Genomic DNA, 25,771 nt, shown 5'->3' with positions numbered 1-25,771 from the left:
AGAATTATCCATTTATTTTTCCAAAATTAATTTCTTCTCTCACACACGGTTCTCTATAATGCTTTGGGATACGGTGATTCTTCCTGTAATTTTGATTTTAGAAATATATTCGCATCAATAATCTTTCCGTTTATTGTTTTGGATTTAAAATAATTTTAAGGGGCACCTGGGTGGCTCAGTCGGTTAATCGTCCGACTCTTGATTTCAGCTTGAGGTCACGATCTCACCGTTCATTAGTTCAAGCCCTGCATCGGGCTCTACGCTGACAGTGCAGAGCCCGCTTGGGATGTTCTCTCTCTCCCTCTCTCTCTCTCTCTCTCTCTGTCTCAAAATAAATAAGGGAGAAAATAAACAAAATAATTTAAAAAATTTTTTGTGCTTAACATGGGGTGCAGAAACTCTCGAAAGAACAGATTCCTGGAGAGGCGAAACGTCTCTTCCGGCCTTCCCATTCCATGCATCTGCTAGACCCAACCTAGAGCATGAGACACGAGTGGTGAGTGTTGCCAAGAGACGGTCCCGGGATGGAACACTGATGCCCCCCACGTGTGCGTGAGATCGAGTACCCGTGTGCATCGCCTTCTATGGCCTACGACCGCTGCAGCCCATTCTCTCCCTCTCCGCTGCATGTCACGTGCTGTTTTCCATATTTACCTCCATGAAATGGCAAAGCAAGCTATAAGCTCAATCAAAGGCAGCTCACTCTCACTTCCTAGAGGGAAGAGACCAACGGGTAGCCCTGGTTCTGGAAGTTGGGGACGAAATGTGTTGTCTATCCCTTCTGCTCTTCTATCCCACATCCCTGGACCTTGACCACAAAACGTGCAACAAGTAACCACAAGATTTTTCACGTCACTGCCGCCGTCCTGGCAAACACGGGATCCAGAAGCACGCCCACTGCTCTGTAGGTCAGAACGCGCTACTGTCACCAGCTGGTGCGTCATCTGCCCCCCCCCCCCCCAAATGTCTCCTCCAAACGTCCAAGATTCCAAGATCTCCACTAAGCACGGTCTCACCTGGGAAATTCTACCAACCCGGTGATATTGTGACCTCGTATTTTACACAATGAAGCTTTTTGGGTCACGCTATAGTAGGGCTTAATGGGCAGAAAATACATATGAGATCAAGACTATCTGGTACCCACGTCGTGTATAGAACATAGTGGGTATTCACGAAATGCTGTTAATGTTTCGTTACACTGCCAGGTCCCTCAACCTTTGCTAGAAAGCCTGAAGCTTTCTTGTTCATTTTATCCCCTGTATTTTTAAAGTGGAAACAAGAAATTGGTCAAAGAAGATCATGTAAAAGCCTTGATTTCAATATTTCAGTGAACTTTGTTGGCGGCCTTCAATAAACTGACATGAGCGTCTCAGTGCCTAGTGACTAATGTTCATGGTGGCGTCACTGGTTAAGGAGTCAGATGCTTCATCAACTCTGCCTTCTCAAGAGAAGAACGATCATTAAAGCAAACTCCGTTTCTTTTAGTCTGCGTTTAGCAAACGCGGACAACTTTGGTTTTAGTTGTTGAACCCAAGTAGGTATATAGTTTATAGAAATAAATATGTTTCTACTAATATCTCTCATTCCTAAATCTGAACGGTCAACATCCCAGCTGACCTTCAAGGATTTATTTCACTAGTTACTACCTAGTTCCCATAGTAGTTTGAAGCAAATTTGAGACATTATATATTTCACCAATGAGTATTTCAGGATGTATTTCTGGAAGATAAGGTCTCTTTTTATTTCTTAATTTTTTTAATGTTTATTTATTTTTGAGAGACAGAGAGAGAGAGAGCACGGGGGAGGGGCAGAAAGAGGGAGACAGAATTCGAAGCAGGCTCTGTGCTGATAGCAGAGAGCGGGATACGGAGTTCGAACTCCCCAACTGTGAGATCATGACCTGAGCCGAAGTCAGATGCTTAACGCACTGAGCCACCCAGGCGCCCCTGACAAGGTCTCTTTTTAAACATAACAATACTATTACCACATCCAAAAATTCCTTAATATCGTTAAACATCCAGCCTCTGTTCAAATTTCCAATTGTCTCAAAAATGTCAAATTTTTTTATAGTTTGCTTGAATCAGGATCCAAATAAGCTCCTCGCCTTTTTATTGGTTGATCTGTCTCTTATCTCATTAGGTCTACAGGTCATCTGTCCCATTTCTTTTTATTTCTTTACATTTTTTTGGTTGTTGTTGTTAGAGAAACTGTCTTTTGCTTGTAGTTTCATACCAATGAGATTTTTGCTGATCATATTTAGTAGTATTATTTAACATGTTCCTCTCCCCTTCTCATGTCCCATAAATCAGGAATTCTTAACCCCAACACGACTGACATTCTATTTGCCAGATAATTTTGCCCAGATAAGCCTGGGCTTTATAGGTTTTCGCAGCATCCCTGGTCTTTACCCACCAGATGTCAGTAGAACACACGCCCGAAGTGGTGACAGTTAACAAAGTCTCCAGATGTTGTCAAATACCCCCTTAAGGGAAAAACTGTCCCCCCTCCCTGCCAAGAACCATTCTTGTGGGGGCGCGTGGGTGGCTCAGTCAGTTAAGCATCCGACTCTTGTTTCCGGCTCAGGTCATGATCTCACGCTTCCTGGGTTCGAGCCCCCATCGGGCTCTGTGCTGGCGGATGGAGCCTACTTGGGATTCTGTCTCCCTCTCTCTCTGCCCTTCCCTCGCTCTCTCTCTTTCTCTCTCTCAAAAATAAATAAACATTTAAAAATTCTTTTAAAAAAGAACCGTTCTTGTCAATTATAACCTTGGTCACATTAAGATCTGTTTTAGAAAAACTACTTCAGAGACCGAGGATCATAACGCAAAACTGCTCATCTTTTAGGAGGTCAGGAACCATTTCTCTTCAGTCCCCAGATTCAACTGTTCACTAGGGGCTAGGGAGTGGTGATGGTCTAAGTGAATCAATTTTTTTTTTTCATTTATTAGCTTGGATACTTCCATAGGAGAGAATTTTCTTCGAGTATTACTTGGCTACCACAAAGTATATGCTTCTTTCCCTTTTTCAATTTCCAAAATTAATTTTCCTTCTTTTAGTATCATAATAAATTCATGGTCCTTTGCATATTCGATGTGTTTCAATTCAATGCAATTTTTATCCTTAGTGATATTAAAATCATTCCCTTTTATTGCTTGTGAGAGCCTCTATGAATGGCTCCATCGTCCTTTTGACCTCACCCATCATCTTGTGTATTTGCCTCCCCTGCTCTGGAATCAATTATTTCCCTAAGAAGTCCTGGCTCCTTTGAAGACGTCATATTCTAGGGGCACCTGAGTGGCTCCATGGGTTGAGCGTCCAACTTTTGATTTCAGCTCAGGTCATGGGCCCAGGGTTCTGGAATTGAGCCCCACATTGGGCTCCGTGCTGAGTGTGGGGCCTGCATGGGATTTTCTCTCTCTCCTTCTCCCTGGCTCATGCCCACTCTCTCTCTAAAATAAAAAAAAGATGTATATATTTTTTAATTTAAAAAATCATATTCTAGTAGTGAGGGGGATCATTGCTATTGGGTTGGTCATTGTCTTTGGGCCTTGAAGACAAAATACATCAGGCATTCATATTCATTTGTCTGTCGATTTTTTAAAACTGTCAGCTCTTCATCTCCTTCTCCACCATGATATCTGTGAACACACAGTGCTCGAACGGTTGCAGTAGCATCTCAGATGGCCTTCCTTTCTCTAGTGTCCATGCTTAATATTCCAAACTGATCCCTAACACCCTCTTCAACTTCCTAAATTCAAATTCCTCAATTTACCATCCCAACTCCTCCTAAATCTAAAGTTCCTTATCTATTCTAGCTCTCCCGCAACTGCTTTATCCAGTAGCCTCCCTTCCAGTCCAATCAGCTCTTCCTTATGTCGCAAATATACCTCTTAACTTGCACCTTGACATTGTTGTTCACAGCCCCCTCCAGAATTCTTTCTAATTTATTTTGGGGTTGCCAGTGGGTTTCCGTGTTCTGTGCACAACTCGCATTGAAGACCAATACCTATGAACAGAGAAGTGTGTTGTAATTTAAAACTCACCAGAAATGGGGCGCCTGGGTGGCGCAGTCGGTTAAGCGTCCGACTTCAGCCAGGTCACGATCTCACGGTCCGTGAGTTCGAGCCCCGCGTCAGGCTCTGGGCTGATGGCTCGGAGCCTGGAGCCTGTTTCCGATTCTGTGTCTCCCTCTCTCTCTGCCCCTCCCCCGTTCATGCTCTGTCTCTCTCTGTCCCAAAAATAAATAAAAAATGTTAAAAAAAAAAAAAAAAAAAAAAAAAAAAAAAACTCACCAGAAATAACACGACTCAAAATTTTGAACATCATGGTGCTTTGAAATCAAAAGAGATCTGAAGCAACTGCCGGCTTTAATCCCAGCATTTTCCCAGGGAGGATATTAAAGTTCACCGAGGTTGAGTCCCAGGACTGGAATCCACATATCCTCGTGCAAGTAATCTTCTCTGTTTGCCTCACAAAGCTGACATAAATAGCTCTGTCCTGTTGCCCAGATTAAATGTCTCTAGAGTTACCTGAGGGAAGAAATGCTGAGGATTTGGTGACGCATTATTCAGGGTCGTCCTGCACGTCTGAGTGCCTAGGCTCCAGACACATTTCTGGTGAGAAAATCGCCGGGTGAATGTAAGGTATCTCTGAAAACGTGCGAGAAGGCAGAACTAGCTGGAAAGATGACAGATTGAGAAAGAAGAAGTGGAGGCAAGAAAAAAAATCAAGAGAGAAGATATTGCAGGGATGGCACGGGATTTGCACCTCCCTATGTGCACCTCCTCTGTTTCAGCTGGTCATTGTCCTAGCCCAACTCGGAGGTTATAAAAGCCACATACACTCTAAGCTAACAGGAGAAAGCGTTCAAGGCATACACATAAGAGGCCACTCTAGAATTTTCTTTTGAAAGCAGCGCTCAAGAAAACAAATCGAGATGTGGACAAGATGAGCTACTTAAATAACCCACCCTAAGAAGCTGGTTTTCAGATAGGTTGCTGATGATAGCAGTGAGTGCAAAAAACATCACCGAGGACATTCGATTAAAGCTAAATAAACTGTACAACATTTCAAGGCCTCGTGAGAAGGCGATGTCATAACAAGGTCTGCAGTGAATAAGGATACACGGGAACCTAGAACTGAATGGATTGTAGTCAATTTGCAGGTAGAGAAGAATACATACGTGGTCAAGAAAGCAGCAGGACAAAACTGCTGTAAACATGAACGAGGAAGTCAACGCGACCTGGGACCAGGTCAACGCGACCAGCAAGTGCAGATCGCTGATTGATTTTGCGGAAAAAGGAGTTATCTTTCCGAGACTCAGTTTTCTCCGGTGGAAAAAATGAAAGCATTGACTTCACAGAGCTGCTGTGAGGTTTTCCATATTCACTCATTGAACCAATAAATATCCATTGTGTGGTTTCTCTATGCCAGACATTTAATATAAGTAGTAGCACCCAATCAATATCACCCATTATTATTTTTATACCTCCACGACACTCTCTGTTAAGGGCATCTTTCTTTGCTCTTGTATTCCAGATAATCTTCTCACAGTAACTTAGCTTCAGGATAGAATAACTACTAAATGAGAAGTTGTGAGAGCAGCCAATGTAAGTGTCTGCTCTACTCCGCAGCAGGCCATGTCTCTGCACGTAAAGCAATTGATATTCTGGCTCTTCGGGTCTTTTCTGTGATTTTGCTTAGCATAAATCATTTCCTCAAAGCCTCATTATCTTTAAGTAAACCTACAAAGTCACAGTAAGAAAAGCAGGAAGCCCAAGTTTATACACAGTTATGGAGACCAGTTAGACACAATCTTAGGAACCAGCTGGCCTCCATCTGATTATTTCATTTTAATAATTATACAGTTTACATTCCTTACTGAATGATACCTCTCTGAATTTTAACCATCTGGTATAATTATTTCAAGATGGATTTCCAAGACTGACAAGCATTGGGAAAATGTTTTCCTCTTCCTGTGTTCATTTGGTTGGCCTGCTCATTCTTCCCAGCTTCTCGTCTATCGTATATCCCTATATTGTTCAATTTGTGTCACTGTAGCAAGGTCAGTCCCTATGAAGTGCCGAGGTACAATATGCCTGTGGAGAATCAAGTGACTCTGTTTGTGAATCCTTGTCTCCTTATCATAAATGTATTAGCTCAACTTACGAAACACGGAAGAATATATACTCATTGTATGTGTGTCTAAAAATATATCTCTGAGCATAAATATATGTATTTACAAATACCTGAGTTCTTGTATTTACAAATACGTGTTGTATATTTTATATGTGTATAAATATACTTGTGTACATAATAATCTTTGTATAATATACATATACTTATAAAATTATATATATATATTCATACACACATATACTACTTAGAATGTGTGTGCACAGACACAGGCACACAGTCAGAAAAAGAATCACTTGGGTGCGCCTGAGCGCCTCAGTCAGTTGAGTGGCCGACTTCAGCTCAGGTCATGATCTCATGGCTCATGAGTTCGAGCCCCACTTTGGTCTCTCTTCTGTCAGCATGGAGCCTGTTCTGGATCCTCTGTCCCCCTCTCTCTGCCCCTCCCCTGCTTGAGCTGTCTCAAAAATAAATAAACATTTTTTAAAAAGCTATAAAAAAGAAAAAGAATTACTTTCCCTTGAATAAATATTCTGCCAAAAAATTTTAATTATCCAAGCATTAATATATCCTTTCTAGTGACCTAAAGATTCTGTTTTACATCTTCATTTTGAAGCATCTCATCGCAAAATGTGGCTGAACTTATCAAAACAAGCCAAAATGGATCTACTAGATTCAATTTTTTAAAAGGTTTCTGGTTCAGGGCACCTGGGTGGCTCAGTCACTTAAGTATCCGACTCTTGGTTTCAGCTCAGGTCATGACCTTGTAGTGAGTTTGAGTCCCGAGTCAGGCTCTGTGCTCACAGCACAGAGTCTGCTTGGGATTCTCTCTCTCTCTTTCTCCTTCTCTCTCTCTGCCACTCGCCCCATCTCAAAATAAATAAACTTAAAAAAAAAAGTTTTAAAAATTCAAAAAAATCTACTTCTTGTTCTATTAAACCTGTTCTGCTTGTAGAAAATACTTATATTCATTTAATAAGCTTAAATTACATATAATATGTTGATATTCATTTAATAAATATTGACATTCAATAAATAATTACAGAGCTTGGAACGCCTGGGTGGCTCAGTCAGTTAAGCATTGGACTCTTGATTTCAGCTCAGGTCATGATCTATTGGTTCCTGAGATCGAGCCCTGAGTCGGGCTTTGCACTGACAGCGTGGAGCCTGCTTAGGATTCTCTCTCTCTCTGTCTCTCTCTCTCTCTCTCTCTCTCTCACTCTGCTGCTCCTCTCAAAATAAATATATAAAACATTAAAAAATGTTTAAAAAATTATTACAAAACTTGACATGACACTATTCTAGGTGCAGGAACAAAGGACAAACCTCTTGGCCTCATAGAACTTACATTTTAGTGGTAAAGGTTGATAATAAGATATAAACAGACATATATTATGGTATCGGGTAATAATAATCACTGATAATAAAGATAGAGCAGGTAGGGGAGTGGGAAGGACACAAGGCACTATGTGAAATGGAGTGATCAGGACAAGTTCCCTTGGGAAGTGACATCTGAGCAGAGAATGGACCAGAGTGGGAGAGATGCCATTTATTTGAGTGACTGGCCCAGTAGCTCTACACTGTCTTGCAAGTCATCAAGGGATCCTGCCACAATGTTATCGATGCTGGCAAAGGACAGGAAACTCCCAGGTCAGAGACAAAGGAGTCTCTTACAGCACAGCGGACCTCATGACCTCCATCTGGCCCTTGTTGCCTGAGTCCCGTGGGGATGATGTGAAAGCTGACCCAGAGGGACATTGCACAAGTGGCTCTATACCACAGTGAAGAACCCTAAACTTAGAGAACCCCCAGTCGGATTAAGGGGGCGTCTAGCAAACCTATGCAATCTCTGTCCCAGGGAGGGACACTGTCTTCATTATACTGGTCGGGAACAAACCAGCCCTCTCTCCTAAAAAGAGAGATACTACCTCTGTTTTCTAAGGCAGAGGGTTTGGGTCGCTACCCAAACAACTTTGAAAAAAACCTGAAAGGAAAATTGACCTGAGATGTGCAGAAATACCCTGGAGAATAGTATCCTAATGTCAACTTTTAGCATACATCAGAGTCACCTGGAAGGCTTGTTCAAACACATGTTTCTAGGGCTAACTCCCAGGGTTCCAAATTTTACTTTTTAATGTTTGAGAGAGAGAGACAGAGAGAGAGAGAGAGCAGGGGAGGGGCAGAGAGAGGAAGACAGAGGGTCCCAAGCAGGCTCCATACTGACAGCAGAGAGCCCGATGCAGGGTTCGAACTCAGAAACCATGAGATCATGACCTGAGCCAAAGTCGGATGCTTAACATACCAGGCACCCACGCGCCCAACAATGTTCCTGATTTAATTGGTCTGCAGTGAGTCTAAGAATTTATGTTTCTAACAAGTTCCCACATGATGTGATACTGCTGGTCAGGAATCTGTACTTTGAGAATCACTGTTTTAAGTCTATCGAACAGACCACGTTTGGCTGTGTTGTTACTAACTCGCCTTCATTTCCCTACGCTTTATGATCAGAAAATCACAATTCTAATTGCTTATGTCTATGGTGATCTTTTATTGCGTTAAATCTGGTAAGTAACGGATCTCTTCTTTTTAATGTTTACTTTTCAGGGAGGGAGAGGGAGAGAACATGAGCAGGGGAGGGCCAGAAAGAGAGGGAGACCCAGAATCTGAAGTGGGCTCTATGCTGACAGCAGAGAGCCCGATGCGGGGCTTGAACGCACGAACTGTGAGATCGTGACCTGAGCCGAAGTCAGACACTTACCAACTGAGCCACCCAGGTGCCCCGGTAACTTATCTCCTATTAGAAACAATTCTCATAGCTTATAATGTGGTTCAGCTTATTGACTTTTATACTTCCATTCCAGACATGAAACAAAGGAGACAGCTGAAATAGAGAAAATAATAGAAAAAAAAAAGAGAAAATAATAGAAAAAAATAGAGAAAATTATAGAAAAAATAGAGAAAAAAAAATCCTGCTTATGGCATTATCTTAATAATCTTAATGGTAACTTGTGCCTAATGTTGATATTAAGGACATACCAGTTTATAGCCCCAGGATGTACTGACTGAGGTGCAAATATTGGCATTGTTTAAAAAGCATTGGGGGCGCCTGGGTGGCTCAGTCTGCTGAGCTGAACATCTGACTCTTGATTTCAGCTCAGTTCATGATCTCGCAGTTCATGAGTTCCAGCGCTCTGTGGCTTGGGATTCTCCTCTCTCCTTCTTTCTCTGCTCTTTCCCTGCTCATGCTCTCTCTCTCTCTCTCTCTCTCTCTCTCTGTCTCAAAATAAATAAAAAAGAAAGAAAGAAAGAAAGAAAGAAAGAAAGAAAGAAAGAAAGAAAGAAAGAAAGAAAGAAAGAGGCACCTGGGTGGCTCAATTGGTTCAGCGTCAGATTTGGGCTCAGGTCATGATCTCGAGGTTCATGAGTTCAAGCCCCATGTTGGAGTCTGTGCTGACAGCTCAGAGCCTGAAGCCCACTTTGGATTCTGTGTCTCCCTCGCTCTCTGCCCCTCCCCCACTCACACTCCGTCCCTCTTTCTCTCTCAAAAATAAATAAACATAAAAAGAAAAGAAAAGAAAAAAAGAAATAAAAAGGAAAAGCATTGATAATTTTCCATCTACCATAACATACTGTTCAGCTCTAAAAGATTTTGGAAGTCAAAATTGAGTTTTAAATGACCTAATAGTAATAGATATTTCAGATTGCACACAGATCCATAAATCTATACCATTAATACACAGCTATGCTTTCTGGCTATCTCAGAATTGTCGTGAATCTGGCAGTGTTTTGTTTTTACAGCTTTAAAACTGAACTGTTCCATGAAATTAATTCCATAAGCGCACAGACATGCAGCTTATTCTTATGAGAAAACACTTACTGTTATCTGAAACGTTTGTGTATTCACAATCTATTTGAACAAGGAAAATTTGCGGGAACTATACTGTTACCCAAATTTGCCACTAAAACATAAATTTAGAGGTTTGCTTCCGCTCTCCCTCTTATCCAAGGCATTTACTCTATTTAATCAATAGGTGGCGCTTGTGCCCGTTATACTTAGCATGGTAAGGCCCCACATTAAAAATTGTGAAAATTTACCTTAAAAAAAAAAATTAGGAATTAAGTCGTAAAGTAATTCACAAAGAGAAGGTAATAGATCAGTTGTACAATGCAAGCATGCAGAGAGTAATTGTGTGTGCAGGGGCGTCTGGGTGGCACCGTCCATTCAACATCCGACTCTTGATTTGGCTCAGGTCACGATCTCACCATTTGTTAGTTCGAGCCCGACCTGGAGCCCCACCTCCAACCTCAGGTGGGGCTTTGTGCTGACAGCATTCTCTCTCTCTCTCCTCTCTCTGCCCCTCCCTCGTGCACATGCTCTCTCTCTCTCTCTCTCTCGTAAATAAATAAATTTAATTTTTTTAATATTTATTTTATTTATTTTGAGGAAAAAGAGAGCATGAGCAGGGGAGGGGCAGACAGAGAGGGAGAGAGAGAGAGGAGAGACAGAGAGACAGAGAGAGACAGAGAGAGAGAGAAAATCCCAAGCGGACTCCGTGCCATCAAATGAAGAGCCAGACGCAGAGCTCGAACTCACAAACCGTGAGATCATGACCTGAGCGAAAATCAAGTGTCAGACGCTTAACCAACTGAACCACCCAGGTTCCTCGAACAAATCAATACGTTAAAAAAAATAATCGTCTGTGCAAAAATCTTGTGGCAAATAGTGGAAGCAGGATTTGAATTCAGGTCTGCCTGACCAAGTCTGTCACAATTGCATACCAACATATCAAGTCCTAATCCAGATAAATCTTTCCCATGATGCTATGTTACAAAGTACATTCTTGCCTTTGTTACACTCTTCCCACTTTGTTTTATACAGCAGGTATGTGTAACAGTTATTATCACGGCTTCTTTGTTGGTACACTCTATTATCTCTGGGAAACTGAATTGCTTCTCATTATTTCTTCCCTGTTGCATGGCTCAGGCAGACACATTAAGACCTCCTGTTTCATCGCTGAGACATATCATTATGCGCCTTTCTGGTACCTTTACGAACTGTTTATTGACAAATAATTACTTTTTTCCATGTAGCTAACCTGTCCACTTCTTTAAGGTGCCAAGCTCTCTTAAAAATCACATGTAAATAGCAAACGCACTTGGGACTGGCTTACCTCCCAGAAGTGTTTCTAAACTTGATACAAAACTTAAAATTTCCTGAGTTCCATCTACTTTGTCATCTTATTATTTATTTCTTTTCAAAGTGTTATTTCTGAAGTTTTCAAGCACAAAACTTGAGAAGGTAGTAGATCCCCCGAATATCTCTCAGCCAAAAAAAAAATATCTATATTTCAGCCTAAATTATACGACCAGCTTTATTTCCTCTCTACCCCAACACAGCCAGCAACAGAATGTTTTCAAGCAAACTTCCAGACATCGTATCATTTCGTCTGGAAATGTTTTATGATACAGCTTTATAACATTAAAAAATTTAAAACCATAGCTACAGTATCACCTGGAAACCAAGCGAATGAAAAATTGCTTAATATGATCAAATATCCAGGCCATGTTCACATTTCATTGATTGTCTCATAAATGTGTTTTTTACAGTTTGTTCAAATCAGGACAAAAGCACTCCTGTGCATTGTACTTGGTTTACAGTTATCTGAAGACTCCGTCTGGGGCAGCTGGCTGGCTCAGTTGGTAGAGCATGTGACTCTTGATCTCGGGATTGTGAGTTCAAGCCCCATCTTGGGTGTAGCGATTACTTTAAAAAAATAAAATAAAATAAAATAAAAAGACTCCATCTATACCAGTTCTTCCTTCTTGTTTTCTTATTTCTTCTGCCCATAGGTTTATTGACGGTATTCTCTAATCCGGCAACACAATCCATCCTTGAGAAAACTTTATATTGATTCTTTTCCTGCCAAGTGCAATCCATTTCCTCTAAGACCATAAGGTATATCCAAATTATATGCGGGAGTAGGGGAGCGACAGAGAGAGAGGGAGACACAGAATCTGAAGCAGGCTCCAGGCTCTGAGCTGTCAGCACAGAGCCTGACGTGGGGCTTGAACTCATGAACCGTGACATCATGACCTGAGCCAAAATCGGACGCTCAACTGACTGAGCCACCCAGATGCCCCTTTAAGTGAATAGTCTTAAATAAATATTCTCAAATAGTTTTGTCCTTTTTTTCTTAGTAGAACTTAAACTTTCAGCAAGTTTGAAAAAAAAAATCACTGGGATTTTTATTAAAATTGCACTAACCTTTCCAATAATTCTTAAAGAATTGATCATTTTTCAAGCAGAATCTTCAAAATTGTGTCTGGACTTTTATTCAAGTTGTCTTCGATGTCTTTTAGTAAAAGTGTGAAGTTTCCTATATATGGGGCTCTCTTATTTCTTTTTTAATTTTTTAAGTTTAAAATCTTTTTTATTTGAGAGAGAGAGAGAGAGAAAGAAGGCATGAGCGTGGGGGAGGAGCAGAGGAAGAGAGAGAGAGAAAATCTTAAGCAGGCTCGACACTCAGCACAGAGCCTGACTCGGGGCTTGATCTCACGACTGTGGGATCATGACGTGAGCTGAAATCAAGAGTAGGATGCCCAACCAACTGAGCCACACAGGCGTCCCTCTCTCATTTCTTATTCAAAACATTCCTAGGAATTTTATGGTTCTGTGGATAGCATGAATTATGTCACCCTCAGGGATTCCGATGCATCTTCTAGAACATAGTCCCCCACCCCACCCCCTCACCGCCTTACTTATAAGTATACATATCACCCATCATGAACGGGGGCAGGGAGCAATGTTAAGTGAACTGAAGTAAAACAAAACTATTGGGTTCATTGTTTTTGCTTTTTTTTTTTTTTCATGGAGTCACTTGATTATTTTTCTTATTACTTCTAAGAGTTTTTCTTTTGCATTGAGCAATTTGCTCTCTAATATAAAACTCAAGCATTTCCTCTACTAATCAATAACCAGTGAATGTTAGTATGTGCAAAAGCCCCTGCTGAATGCTTCAAGAACACACAGACCCAAAGATCTGAATTTGCCCTTGGTCAATCAGGTTTGGGCAGAAAGTGGCACTTAATAGTCGGGGTAATTGAGCTAAGCCAAAAAAACGAGCAACAACAGAAATAAGCATGTGTCTTTTCATTAACACTACTGTCCTCAACTTATATTAACTGCCCTTCTGAATATAAGCATCACTTCAGTGAAAATAATTGCTGAGGTAAGATGTTGAGGCGAGAACAAACCTAAATTTGGAAAAAGCCAAACTTCAACATTTCTGCACCTCCCATAGCTTTCTCCGACCTCACAAATCAGATGCACACGGAAACTTTATGTTGGCCAAGTACGTTCAGCTCGATCATTGTCTTGAGGTTGGAAAAGGTGGAGGTGGAGGTAGAGGAGAGGCTCTACTATCTGGCCCTTGGAGACAGCATCAGTAGCCTTCTGCCTTAAAGAAGGGGTTGTCTCTTCTCTTTGTAAAGCCAACACCACCTCCACTAATAATGGGCTGTCTCTGAATGCTAATTTCTAAATGATTCATTTGGACCTTGCAACACATTTTCCCCTGAAAATGATGCTTCTCAGACTTTGGTCTACATCACACTCTCCCGGACAGCGTGGTGATATCACAGAGACCCAAGCCCAGGAGGCTGATGCTGTACATCTGGAGTGGGCCCCAAGGCAGCTGCATTTTTAACAAGCTCCCAGGGACGCCGGGGCTCCTTGGTCCACAGGAGCAGTCCCAGTTTTGATCATCCCCAACAAGTAAAACACACGCATGCTCGTATACTGCTGCGTGGAGCCTCTCTTCCCTCCGCACAGCTTCAGGATACCAGGAAGGGGGGGTGCAGAGACTCTGACACTGGCGTTGCTGCTAGTTGGGGGGAAAAAAAGGTTTGGGCAGGAGGAGAGGGTTAGGAAATGCAGACTGGATGGAGGTGTTGTCAGCAGTCGCCCTACTGAAGGATTAGGTAGGAGATAGACAGGTAGTTGGATTGGACTCCTTTTGGTAACTACTCTCCGCAGGTCCATGGGCCCTGGACGGTAAGAGGATATGTCCACCAATCACAGTGAGTTCTGGGCAAATGGAGTGGGTCTCTTGGGAAGGAAAAATACAGGATTTCCAGAATGCGCCATCTCCCAGCTCTTGTCAACGCATGATGCCATCTTTCCCAATCATAGTTACACATGGCACCCACAACCTCCCTAAAGACGAAAGGGGACAGACCATTATTTAACCCCTGGTAAACATCAAGCACAGTCCTAGGCACATCGCGCACATCGTCACCCTTACTTTCTGCCCTCATTTTACAAAAAAGAGTCTTACTGCGCACAGAGCAAGAGCCCAGCTCCCACGCCTGCCTGGTGAGCGGCTTTAAGGAAATGACTTAACCTCTTCAAGCACAGTTTGTTTCTTTGCTAATCTGTAAATGGGAGCAATCATTCATACTTTGCAGGATTGTGGTGAGGATTAAAATATATAGGTCAAAAACATAGCACAGTGCCCAGCCCAGCGCTGATGTTCAATAAATGGTAGCTGGATCATCATAATTGCCATAATTGTCCTCGTTCTCCAAAAAAACAAGAGCAGAAACAAAACAAACAAAGACACTGACACACCAATGGATTTTTGCGAAAGCAACCGAGTCAAAATTCAAATCAAAGCACTTTTTTTTTTCCAAACCTCATCGCCTCCACCCTAGCCTTGCCACTCAAAGTCTGGTCCAAGTTCTTAGTAGCTTATCCAAAATAGAGAATATCAGATTCCACCCAGACTACCTGAATCAGAATCTGCATTTTAACAAGATCCCCGGGTGATCTGTAGCGCATTAAATTTGAGAAGCTCGATTCTACAATGCTTGTGGTTGTATTCACTGGTAGAGCGTTATGCTTAGTTCAGTTGAGGCTGAGAATTAGCTTTGTGCCCTTGGCTATGTCTAGAATGTAAGTTCAACAAGGGTAAAGATTTAATTTTTTCATGGCTGGGTCACTGTTGCCTCAAAAGTACCCAGTATATATCACAGAAACTCAGTAAATAAGTCTAAGACAAAACTGGGGGAGGGGATATATTTTTAGAAGTGTTTTAAATACTAAAGCAGAAGGAAACACTATTCCATAGTGCATAATATATTGCCAGTCAAGGTCCAGATAACATGGTGCTCCCCATTCTATTTGCCAAATACTGGAAAAGAGGAGGAAAGAACTGGTTATTCATGTTGCCCCAGCAAGTTGCCTTTGGGAGGACTAATGTGTACATCATCCCAGAAGCCTGGAGTTGCCAGCATACTGCTCTGTTCAGAACCCTTCTTTCAGAGCACCGGGTTTCCATTATTAAACCCTGACGCGTCCCTTGTGCGAAAGGGTCTTAAGGCTTGGACGCCACGATCACTTTTGAAATGAAAACCTTCGTCATGAAGATGCCTAAAGTTAACTAACACGACTAATACATACCCAATGATCGCTAGATGAATTTCTGCCTCAGAGGGTGGTTTTTCACTGTCTGGGGCACCCAGTGTTTTCAATGGACTCACTTCTGTCGAGCGACCAGAGTACTTCTCGAAACAACAACAAAAATGACTTTATCAGTTTTGTTATAGTTACTTGTGTGCATTTCAAACTTCTAGCACTAAATTATAAGTCCCTAAATGAGTAAGTCCCTTTCAAAAAGATATTTTTGTCCAGTAATATGTGATATATTCAAAAGAATGTATGCAACACTTGTGAGCTCTAAAACACGACAAATCTGACACTCCACATCCAGACCCGACATGAGAAGAAAAGACGATCCATTCTATTGAGCCCACATGCATGCTTGTGGTTGGCTGGGGAAAAAATGGTCCTTCAAAGATATATTTACCTCACAATCTCCAGAATCTGTGGGTGGTCTGTAAATAATCTGTGTGTGTGTGTGTGTGTGTGTGTGTGTGTGTGTGTGTGTGTATGCACGCACAGTGATGTATACATGTATATACATGCATGTACTTTTCCTTGTGATTTTCAGTTAAGGAAAATACTAAATTAATACTGAACACAAAATCAGTTGTAGCCTTAGCTCTGACACAAGCTATCAGTTAATCGATGCTTGTCAAAATTGCAAGTTTTCTTGAAACAAAGAAATAAGAATACATAATCTCTGAGGATCCCATGATTCTATGAAGCAATCTCATGAAGCACCCAAACATAGACAGAGACGAGAGTAAGTTAAAGATTCATAGGACTGTCAGTTGAATTTGGAAACAAACCTCTTTTCTCTTTTGATGTAAAATTTACATGCAAACAATTAATGAAAAAAAATGATAAACCCAATTTTTTACTGACACTTCAAAAGACTGAAGTGATTGTTAATGCATCAGATACCTATGTAACCGCTTCCTCTGATAAATTCAAATTGGAAAAACTTTAACATCTAAACCTACTTGCTTTTCTTTTTTTTTAAAGAATTTATTAATTTTTTATTTTATTTTTGAGACAGAGAGAGAGAGAGAGACAGAGTGCAAGCAGGGGAGAGGCAGAGAGAGAGAGGGAGACACAGCATCCGAAGCAGGTTCCAGGCTCTGATCTGTCACCACAGAGCCCGATGCGGGGCTCGAACTCATAGACTGTGAGATCATGACCTGAGCTGAAGTCAGACGTTTAACCGACTGAGCCACCCAGGCACCCCCCTTACTTGCTTTTCTACTTTACTGCGCTTGAATGAAACAATACCCATATCCTTAAGCAGCTCAGAATCTAGTGGGAGAAACACACAAATATACAGATAACGTATTAGCTTCCCACTGCTGGACCCCACAAACATAGTGACTTCACATGTCACAAATTTACTATCTCACAGTTCTGAAGGTCAGATCTCCAAAATGGGTTTCAGTGGGCTAAAATTAATAAATGCTTAGACATGTAATAGCTCTTGGGAGCCTTAAGACAGAAATTTCTGTCGAGGCCTGATGCGGTAGAAACATTACTCCAGACTGAAAGGTTAGACTCCCAGGCAAGACCTACACTAAAGACAGGAGAAATCATTTTTCCTCTTAGATTGTTGTTTTATGAACTGGCCCCCTCCCCAGAGGAAAAGGGGAACCCGCTACAGATTGACGGGCGGCAGGCGTTTATTTGTGGGTTGTTTCGTTTTTGTTTTGGGGTTTGGGATGTCATAGTTTATCATAAGAGAGAGAGATGGCGATTTTCACATGATGACAGAATTCAGAATTGTCTACAAGGGGCAGCTTCATGTGATGCCATGTCAATAGTGACTTACTTCAGTCTACATACTTTGCAAGAATGCCAACATCTCTAAATGAGAAATAATCCTAGTCATCTAGAACTACGTTGGTGCCTCCCTATTCTGGAGAACTACCCCAACTTCCACGCTGACTGGTGGAATCAGTCCACACTTTACTTTAGACCCGATCCAACAGCTACTATTGTTGTCTGCAATGTGTTTTCCTTAAGATTTTTCTGGAAGCACAGTGCCTCCTCTGTTTATAGTTTCGGCTGCACTCCTTTCAACTAAAACCCAGGCCGGGAGGGGAAGAAAGTTCCTGAACGCCCGTCCTGCCGGCAGTTTGTAGCCCGCTCTGGGGCACCGAGGACGGTAAGTGGCAGGTATAATAAGGCAACAAACCTACTTTTCAAGTTTGACTCAACAGCCGCAAGGTGAGTAGGTCTCCACACCCGCTCACAAGAATCTTAAAAGTTTCCTTTAAAAAAAACCTTTTTTTAAAGTGTATCTATTTATTTTGAGAGAGAGAGAGAAAGAGAGCAGGGGAGAGGGGAAAAGGGAGAGAGAGAGAGAGAGAGAGAGAGAGAGAGAGAGAGAGAGAGAGAGAGAGAATCCCAAGCAGGCTCTGCATCCCATACAGGGCTCAAACCCATGAACCGTGAGATCATGACCTGAGCTGAAGCCAAGAGTCAGAGGCTTAACCGACTGAGCCACCCAGGTGCCCCAAGAATCCTCAAAGTTTCTATAGAGAACTTACCTGGATTCAGTTAATGTACGCAGTCCCGGGGACTCAACGACACATTGCTCCGCAGGCTGTTCTCCCGGGCAGCCTCCACTGTGAGAAGGCAAGCAAAGTTTGCCGATCGGAGGACCGGGAAGGAGGTGAGAAGCCTCCGGGCTCTGGGTCCAGCCTGCGAGTCAACCAGAGGTCATGTCCTCTGGGTGACTGCCTCCAACACCCATCTCAAGGCTCTAAAAGGTCAGAGATTGTGCATTTCAGGGACGGACTTTTGGAGAAATGTACTACTGTGCCATGAATCTCCCTCCCCCTCTCCTCCCCCATTCTCCGTCTCCCCAGGGGCACAGATGCACCTGCTTGCCCCCCAGTTCACGCCACCAGGGTGACTTGGAGAGCATAATGCATATACCCTGCACTTTGGGAATCAGCAAGCTGGTTCCTGAGACCACCTGCAGAGCTAAAGATCGAGGGATGCCCTGCACGGCTGCTTTCTAAGCTAGGAAAGAAGTGGGCTATGGGAGCCCATGAGCCACAGTTGCTCGTCTTTCATCTGGAGGACTGCCTGGAAGACCGGAAGAGACCGGAGGCATCATCAAATAGCTTAGAGCTGCAGAGGTAAGTGAGCATCTGGAACAGAGACCGTGTGCGTCGTCCAAGGAGCCACAGATAGGCTGCTCCAAAGAATCCCACACAAGAGTCAGTTTTCAAAATAATCAAGTCCAGAAAACGCTGGCAATACGACAGGACAAGTAGTAAGCACTTGTTCCCCTTTTGTCCGCCGTGTCCCAGCTCAAGTAAAATAGAAACCAGAGTTCCAGAGCTCGGGGAGAAAGGGTAGGAGAGAGAGAGAGTGAGCCAACACTCCCTTTCCGAATGCAGGCTTCTGCTCTCAGGCTGCTTGGACGCAGGCTCACGTGGGGAAGGTGCAGAGACTTTCATTCTAAGTCAAGATGGAATCGCGGTAATTTCTCGGAGAAGTGGCAGGATTTTCCGGAGTGTTCACCCGGACAGGGGAATAATCAGCTCCATGTGGCAGATTAACGAAAGCAGTAAGAAACAAAAACGGAGTTGTTTCAGCGACACCTTGCTTGTTCAATGCAATGGTTTTAAATAGGCTTAGGGCCGGAAGGAATGAGACGCCGGATCACCCACTCCCTGCCCTTGGCCCACACTGTATGTGTAAACCCCCAGGGCAGGCCACACACATAGGGCATGTGCCTGCTGGGCTCTCTCAGCCTCCCCAGGCCACCAACCCTCTGCTCTGCCAAGGCCACTGACACCCATTGGGCACAAGGCTTTATACTGGCTAATTTTATAGGAATCGGGTGATTTCTTAATGTGTGATTCTGTCCTTCTATGATTCATAACAAATTAAACAGTCATTCATACATACTCTGTCTATTTATATTTAACCTCTGTGTAACTTTTCCTCTCTGAACTTCTCCCGTTGTTTCAAGTTGGGTGCTTTTATTTGCTGGTTCCTAAAGACTCCTTATATACAAAGATTATTAACTCTATTATGTAAGTTGTAAATATTTTTCTAAATTCACTGCTTTTGATGATTCTTTAGGCTGCATTTAAGAATGTAGAAGTGCTGAGATTTTACGTGGCTTCATTAATGATTCATTGCCACAATTTATGCCTTTGGTATCATATTTAGAAAGCCCTTCCCCACTGAAATATCATAAAAAATATTTACCTACATTTCCTTCAGATTTTGTATTATTGTATATTACATCTAAATTCTCTTGTAATTTTTTAACATTTTTATTCATTTTTTTTAAAATTTTTTTTCAACGTTTTTTTTAATTTATTTTTGGGACAGAGAGAGACAGAGCATGAACGGGGGAGGGGCAGAGAGAGAGGGAGACACAGAATCCGAAACAGGCTCCAGGCTCCGAGCCATCAGCCCAGAGCCCGACGCAGGGCTCGAACTCACGGACCGCGAGATCGTGACCTGGCTGAAGTCGGACGCTCAACCGACTGCACCACCCAGGCGCCCCATTTTTATTCATTTTTGAGAGCCAGAGAGAGACAGAGTGTGAGTGAGGCAGGGGCAGAGAGAGAGGGAGACACAGAATCCGAAGCAGGCTCCAGGCTGTCAGCACAGAGCCCCATGTGGACCTCGAACTCATGAACTGCGAGATTATGACCTGAGGCCCCAGTCAGAGGCGTAGCCGACTGAGCCACCCAGGCGCCCCTGTCCACACATCTGAAACAAGCCTTTATTGTGTTCTTCCAAAGTCTTGGTATTAAGATGCATTTTCATATGGAAATTTTTTTGTTATATACTTTTGCCTAGCTAGAATGAACCCTGCTTGGTATATCAGATTCACTTAGGTTTCATTTAGCATTGATGTACCACAGTGTATAAGTAAGTATGGTCAATAGCTGCCTTTTACTTCTTTTTGGGGGGGGTTTGTTTGTTTTTAATGAGGGTAATTCTAACCCATCCAATGCATTAGAAAAAATATCCTTGATACTCTGTATTAGATTAGATAGCCTAAGAATTGTCTATTCTTTAACGATTTGATAGAACTATAATCTGTGACTCCTTTAAATGTGATGCCTTTTTCACAAAGGGATCTATTCAGGTTTTCTAGTGCTTCTAGAGTTAATGTTAATCATTTACATTTCACAATAAAGCTTTCCATTTCATCCAGAAGTGTCCATAAAGCTAATGTGCATTATGAATCTCTCTGAGCACAACCTAAAGGGGTTTTAAATGGTTTTGATCAGGAACCCAGGAACCTTTTGTTGCTTAACTGATCTTTTTGTGATCAGTTCTTAGAACTATGGTTCTAAGTTTCACACTTTGGAAAATGCTAAGGCCATGTCTTAGAACATCCCCTTAAATTTGGTTTTAAATCCTTACTTTACAAAGAATTGTATTACCTTTCTTATTCTAAATCTTGTATATTGCTTTTCCTCTATTTTATACAATTATTTTTACTCAAATAATTAGCTTTTGAATACGTATGTTCATTTTTGCTTTTCGAACGCCTTTAAGTTTTCTTTTTCTCCCAATTAATGGAAAAGAAATTGAAATCAGGAAGTCACTGGGAATTTGTTTCCAAAAATCCAATAGGCTATAGCTTTAAGTATTTAAACTGAGTGAAAGAAAAGGAAAGGATGCTAGGAGAATGAACAGGAAGAATGCGTAATGGTCAACGTCAAAAGGAGAGAGAAAGGAAAAAGCCAAAACTTGCAGCAGGCAATGGGTGCAAACAACTTTTCAAAACCATTTTTCTAGTTTTATTGAGATATAATTGACATTCATCACTTTATGAGTCTCAGGAGTCCAGCATAAAGGTTTGACTTACATATGTGAAATGATCATCACGATAAGTATAGTTAATGTCCATCATCTTAGATAGAATACAAATAAATGGAAACAAGGGGGAAAAATGCTTTTCCTTGTAATGAGAACTCTTGGGATTTATTAACAACTTTCCTATATGTAATACAGTAAGGGTAATTATAGTCATCATGTCGTACATTACATCCCTTGTGCTTATTTACCTTTTACCTGGAAGTTATCATTGGGTCACCTTCTCTCAATTCCCTTTGCCTCTATTTCCCAGCCTCTGGTAACCACAAATCCCATCTCTTTTTCTATAAAGCTTTTTCTTCCTCTTAGATTTCCACGTATAACTGAGATCACGTAGTATTGTCTTTCTCTGTCCAAATTATTTCATTGAGCATAATGCCCTCAAGGTCCTCCAATCTTGTTGCAAATGGCATGATTTCCTCAGTGTTTATGGGTAAATAATATTATATTTAATATGTATATGTATCTGATAAATCATATAAATCAGGACTCCTTTATTCATTCATCCGTCAATGGACATTTAGGTTGTTTCCATGCCTTAACTATTGTAAATAATACTGCTATGACCATGAGGGTGTAGGTATCTGTTTGAGTTAGTGTTTTTGTTTCCCTTGGTTACATTCCCAGAAGTGGAATTACTGGATCATACAATAGTTCTAGTTTTAATTTTTTGAAGATCATCCATACTGTTTTCCATAGTGGTTATACCAGTTTACCGTCCCAACAGCACACAAGGGTTCCTTTTTCTCTCCATCTACACCAACACTTGTTATCTCTTTTTGACAACAGGTGTGAGGTGTGAGGTGATACCACAGGTGTGAGGTGTGAGGTATGAGGTGATACCACACTGTGGTTTTGATTTGCATTTCCCTGATGACTGCTGAGCATCTTTTCATGTACCTATTGGCCATTCATGAATCTTCTTTGGAAGAAGTTTATTCAGGTCGTTTGCCCATTTTTAAATAAGATTGTTTGTTTTGCTATTGAGTTGTGTGAGTTCTTTTTATATTTTATATATTAACCCCTTATCAGATATATAGTTTGCAAATATTTTCCCATTCTATAGGTTGTCTTTTAGCTTTGTTGGTAGTTGTTGTTGTTGTTGTTGTGTGTGTGTGTGTGTGTGTGTGTGCAGAAGCTGTTTAGTTTGATGTGGTCCACCTGTTTTATTTTGTTGCTTGTGCTTTAAGTGTCAGATCAAAAAATCACTGCCAAGACCCATATCAAGGAAATTTTTCCCATATTTTCTTTTAGCAATTTCATGGTTTCAGGTATTACATTCAAGTCTTAAATCTACTGTGAGTTAATTTTTGTGAATGTGTAAGACAGAGATCTAGTTTTATTCTTCTACATATGAATATCCAATTTTCCCAGCATCATTTATTGAAGAAACTGCCTTTTGTCCATTGAGTATTCTTGGTTCCTTTGTCAACTATTAGTTGACTGTATATACTTGGGTTTATTTCTGAGCTCTCATCTGTTCCATTGCTCTATTCTTCTGTTTCTATCCAGTATCACACTATTTTGATGACTGTAGCTTTATAGTAGAGTTTGAAATAGAGAAGTGTGATGCCTCCTGCTTTGTCTTTCTTTCTTAGGATTTTTTAGCTACTTGGTGCCTTTTGTGGCTCCATATAAATTTTAGGATTGTTATTTCTACTTCTATAAAAAATGCCCTTGGAGTCTTCATAGGGATTGCATTGACTCTATAGATGGCTTATGCTGGTATTGATCTTTTACCAATATTATTTCTTCCAATCCATGAACATTGGGTACTTTTCCATTTATTTGTGCCTTCTTTGATTTCTTTTATCATTGTCTTATGCTTTTCAGAATAGAAATCTTTTACCTACTTGGTTAGATTAATTCCTAAATAGTCTGTTGTTTTTGATGTTATTGTAAATGGAATCCATTTTACTTTTATTTATTTATTTTTTGAATAATTCATTGTTAATGAATAGAATTTTTGTATGTTAATTTTGTATCCTGCAACTTTACTGAGTTTGTTGGTTACATCTAACAGTTTTTTGGTTGAGTCTTTAGGATTTTCTATATAAAAAGCATGTTATCTGTAAATAGAGACAGCCGTATGAAAGGATGTTGAATTTTGTCAGATTTTTTCTACATCTATTGAGATGATCATAGGTTAGTGTGGTATTATCACATTGATGAATTTGTGTGTGTTGAATCATCCTTGCATCCCAGGCATAAATTCCACTTGATCATGGTGAATGATCCTTTTAATGTGCTGCTGAATTCAGTCTGCAAATATTTACTTGAGAATATTTGCATCTAACATCTGGAATATTGGCCTATAGGGGTGTTTTGTTGTTGTTGTTGTTGTTGTTGTTGTTGTTGTTGTTGTTTTGTAGTAATGTCCTTTTCTGGCTTTGGTTTCCAGGTGATGTTGGCCTCCTTTACAAATATTAATTCCTGGGGTGCCTGGGTGGCTCAGTTGGTTAAGCGTCCAACTTCAGCTCAGGTCATGATCTCATGGTTCATGGGTTTGAGCCCCGCGTAGGGCTCTGTGAAGACAGCTCAGAGCCTGGAGCCTGCTTCCTATTCTGTGTCTCTCCCTCTCTCTGCCCCTCCCCTGCTTGCACTCTGTCTCTCAAAAATAAATAAACATTAAAAAATATTAATTCCCAAGTTGTCTGTAAAGACAGGTGCCATAGACAACTAGTTTGTAGATAAAATATTTTGAGTAGAAGAGGAATTCTTTTGTTCTTGTTGCCTCTTCCCATTTTATAAAATGGAAAGACTTGGTCCCATCTGTACATCTAGCTTGTTGGATAATAACACAAACAGGGATAAACATTGACTTAGAAACTCCATTTGGACTGAATTATAATTTTTTTCCATATTCCAAAGCATATGGACTGTGTGTACAAATGGCCCTTTGGGCTATGAGACCTATAACAAAATATCAAATATCTACATAGTAGGACCATTCAGGCATTTGGAACTCCAAGAATTAAATGTCCCAGTGAGGGGTTAATGCCATGTTATTTGTCCTCCATCAGCTAGTTCTCCAAGCACATTATAGTGTCTCTGAATTTCAGTTTCCTCACCTCTAAAATGGACATTATAATATCTACTGAGCAGGGTTTGGGTGACAATTTGAATTAACAGGTTGGCCTCAGGACCCTTTTTCCCAGTAGTTATGGCCTTTTAAGACCCCTACAAAATTTTAAAAAGAGATCTTTGGTGCTTGCAGAATCCCAGGGGACCTCACCTCATGATATATCAAAGTCTGCGAGTGTTTTAACCTGTTGTTACCTCTGAATCATGAAGCAAATCCTTGCAAAGATCTTGTGGTTTAAATCTTGCACTTTAATTCAGTGTGGCCATATTATAACAAATGATACTTCGTTGATTTCAAAATGTTTTGTTTTGCTCTGTTTTGTTTACATTTTCACATCTCTGTACTCAGAATGCTTCTTACTTCGATGTCTTACAAGTATGGCTGGAGTTGTTTTTCTTTCCCAGGAGTACAGAATTTAATGAAAGGTGCATTTTATAGAGGAGGGCATCTTAGATTCAACAAAATACCGTAAGGGGGCGCCTGGGTGGCGCAGTCGGTTAAGCGTCCGACTTCAGCCAGGTCACGATCTCGCGGTCCGTGAGTTCGAGCCCCGCGTCAGGCTCTGGGCTGATGGCTCGGAGCCTGGAGCCTGTTTCCGATTCTGTGTCTCCCTCTCTCTCTGCCCCTCCCCCGTTCATGCTCTGTCTCTCTCTGTCCCAAAAATAAATTTAAAAATGTTAAAAAAAAAAAAAAAATACCGTAAGGTCTTCAGTCCTTTCAAATGAAACACCCCTCCCTGGGAAAATCCGCATGCCTTAATGAATGACTACAGTCAACACAGAGGGAGGGAGTTTTGGTGATTGTCTTGTCCATAGGCCTCGTTGCCCTGTGACTCATCATCTCCAGTATACTCCAGCCATTCAAGATACCAGGTGCATATACACACAAGCGCATACAAAAGGTTTCAGTGCACAACTTTGGAAGATTACATACCCTAAAATAGAAATCTCGAACCTCACAGATAGCCTACGTCCCTAGCAACCAACGGGCCCATAAAAATGCAAAGCCCAGGGGACAGAACACTAAAGCAACAAATCAAAACAATACAAGTCATTATGCAAACACCAAGGCATACAATCTCATGGAGGAAACAATGCCAAATGCCTGGCTCAGAATTAAAAGCATAGAGTTTTTTGTTTTTGTTTTTAAGGCAATGTTTTTAGAGCAGTTTTAGGTACACAGCAAAATTGAGAGGAACTTAAGGAGATATCCCATATATCACCTGTCTCCACCAGTGCGTAGTCTCCACTCTTCAT

General features: G+C 41.3%; 1 pseudogene; it reads right to left on the bottom strand.

The window, feature by feature from the left end:
* Positions 1-17,397: 17,397 nt before the first annotated feature.
* On the bottom strand, positions 17,398-25,771 carry LOC131493660 (10 kDa heat shock protein, mitochondrial-like; annotated as a pseudogene).

This window comes from Neofelis nebulosa, chromosome 13, assembly GCF_028018385.1.
Source record: "Neofelis nebulosa isolate mNeoNeb1 chromosome 13, mNeoNeb1.pri, whole genome shotgun sequence".
Taxonomy (NCBI): Eukaryota; Metazoa; Chordata; class Mammalia; order Carnivora; family Felidae; genus Neofelis; species Neofelis nebulosa.
The sequence above is the reverse complement of the archived record's forward strand: the minus strand, read 5'-3'. Positions and strand labels throughout refer to the sequence as shown.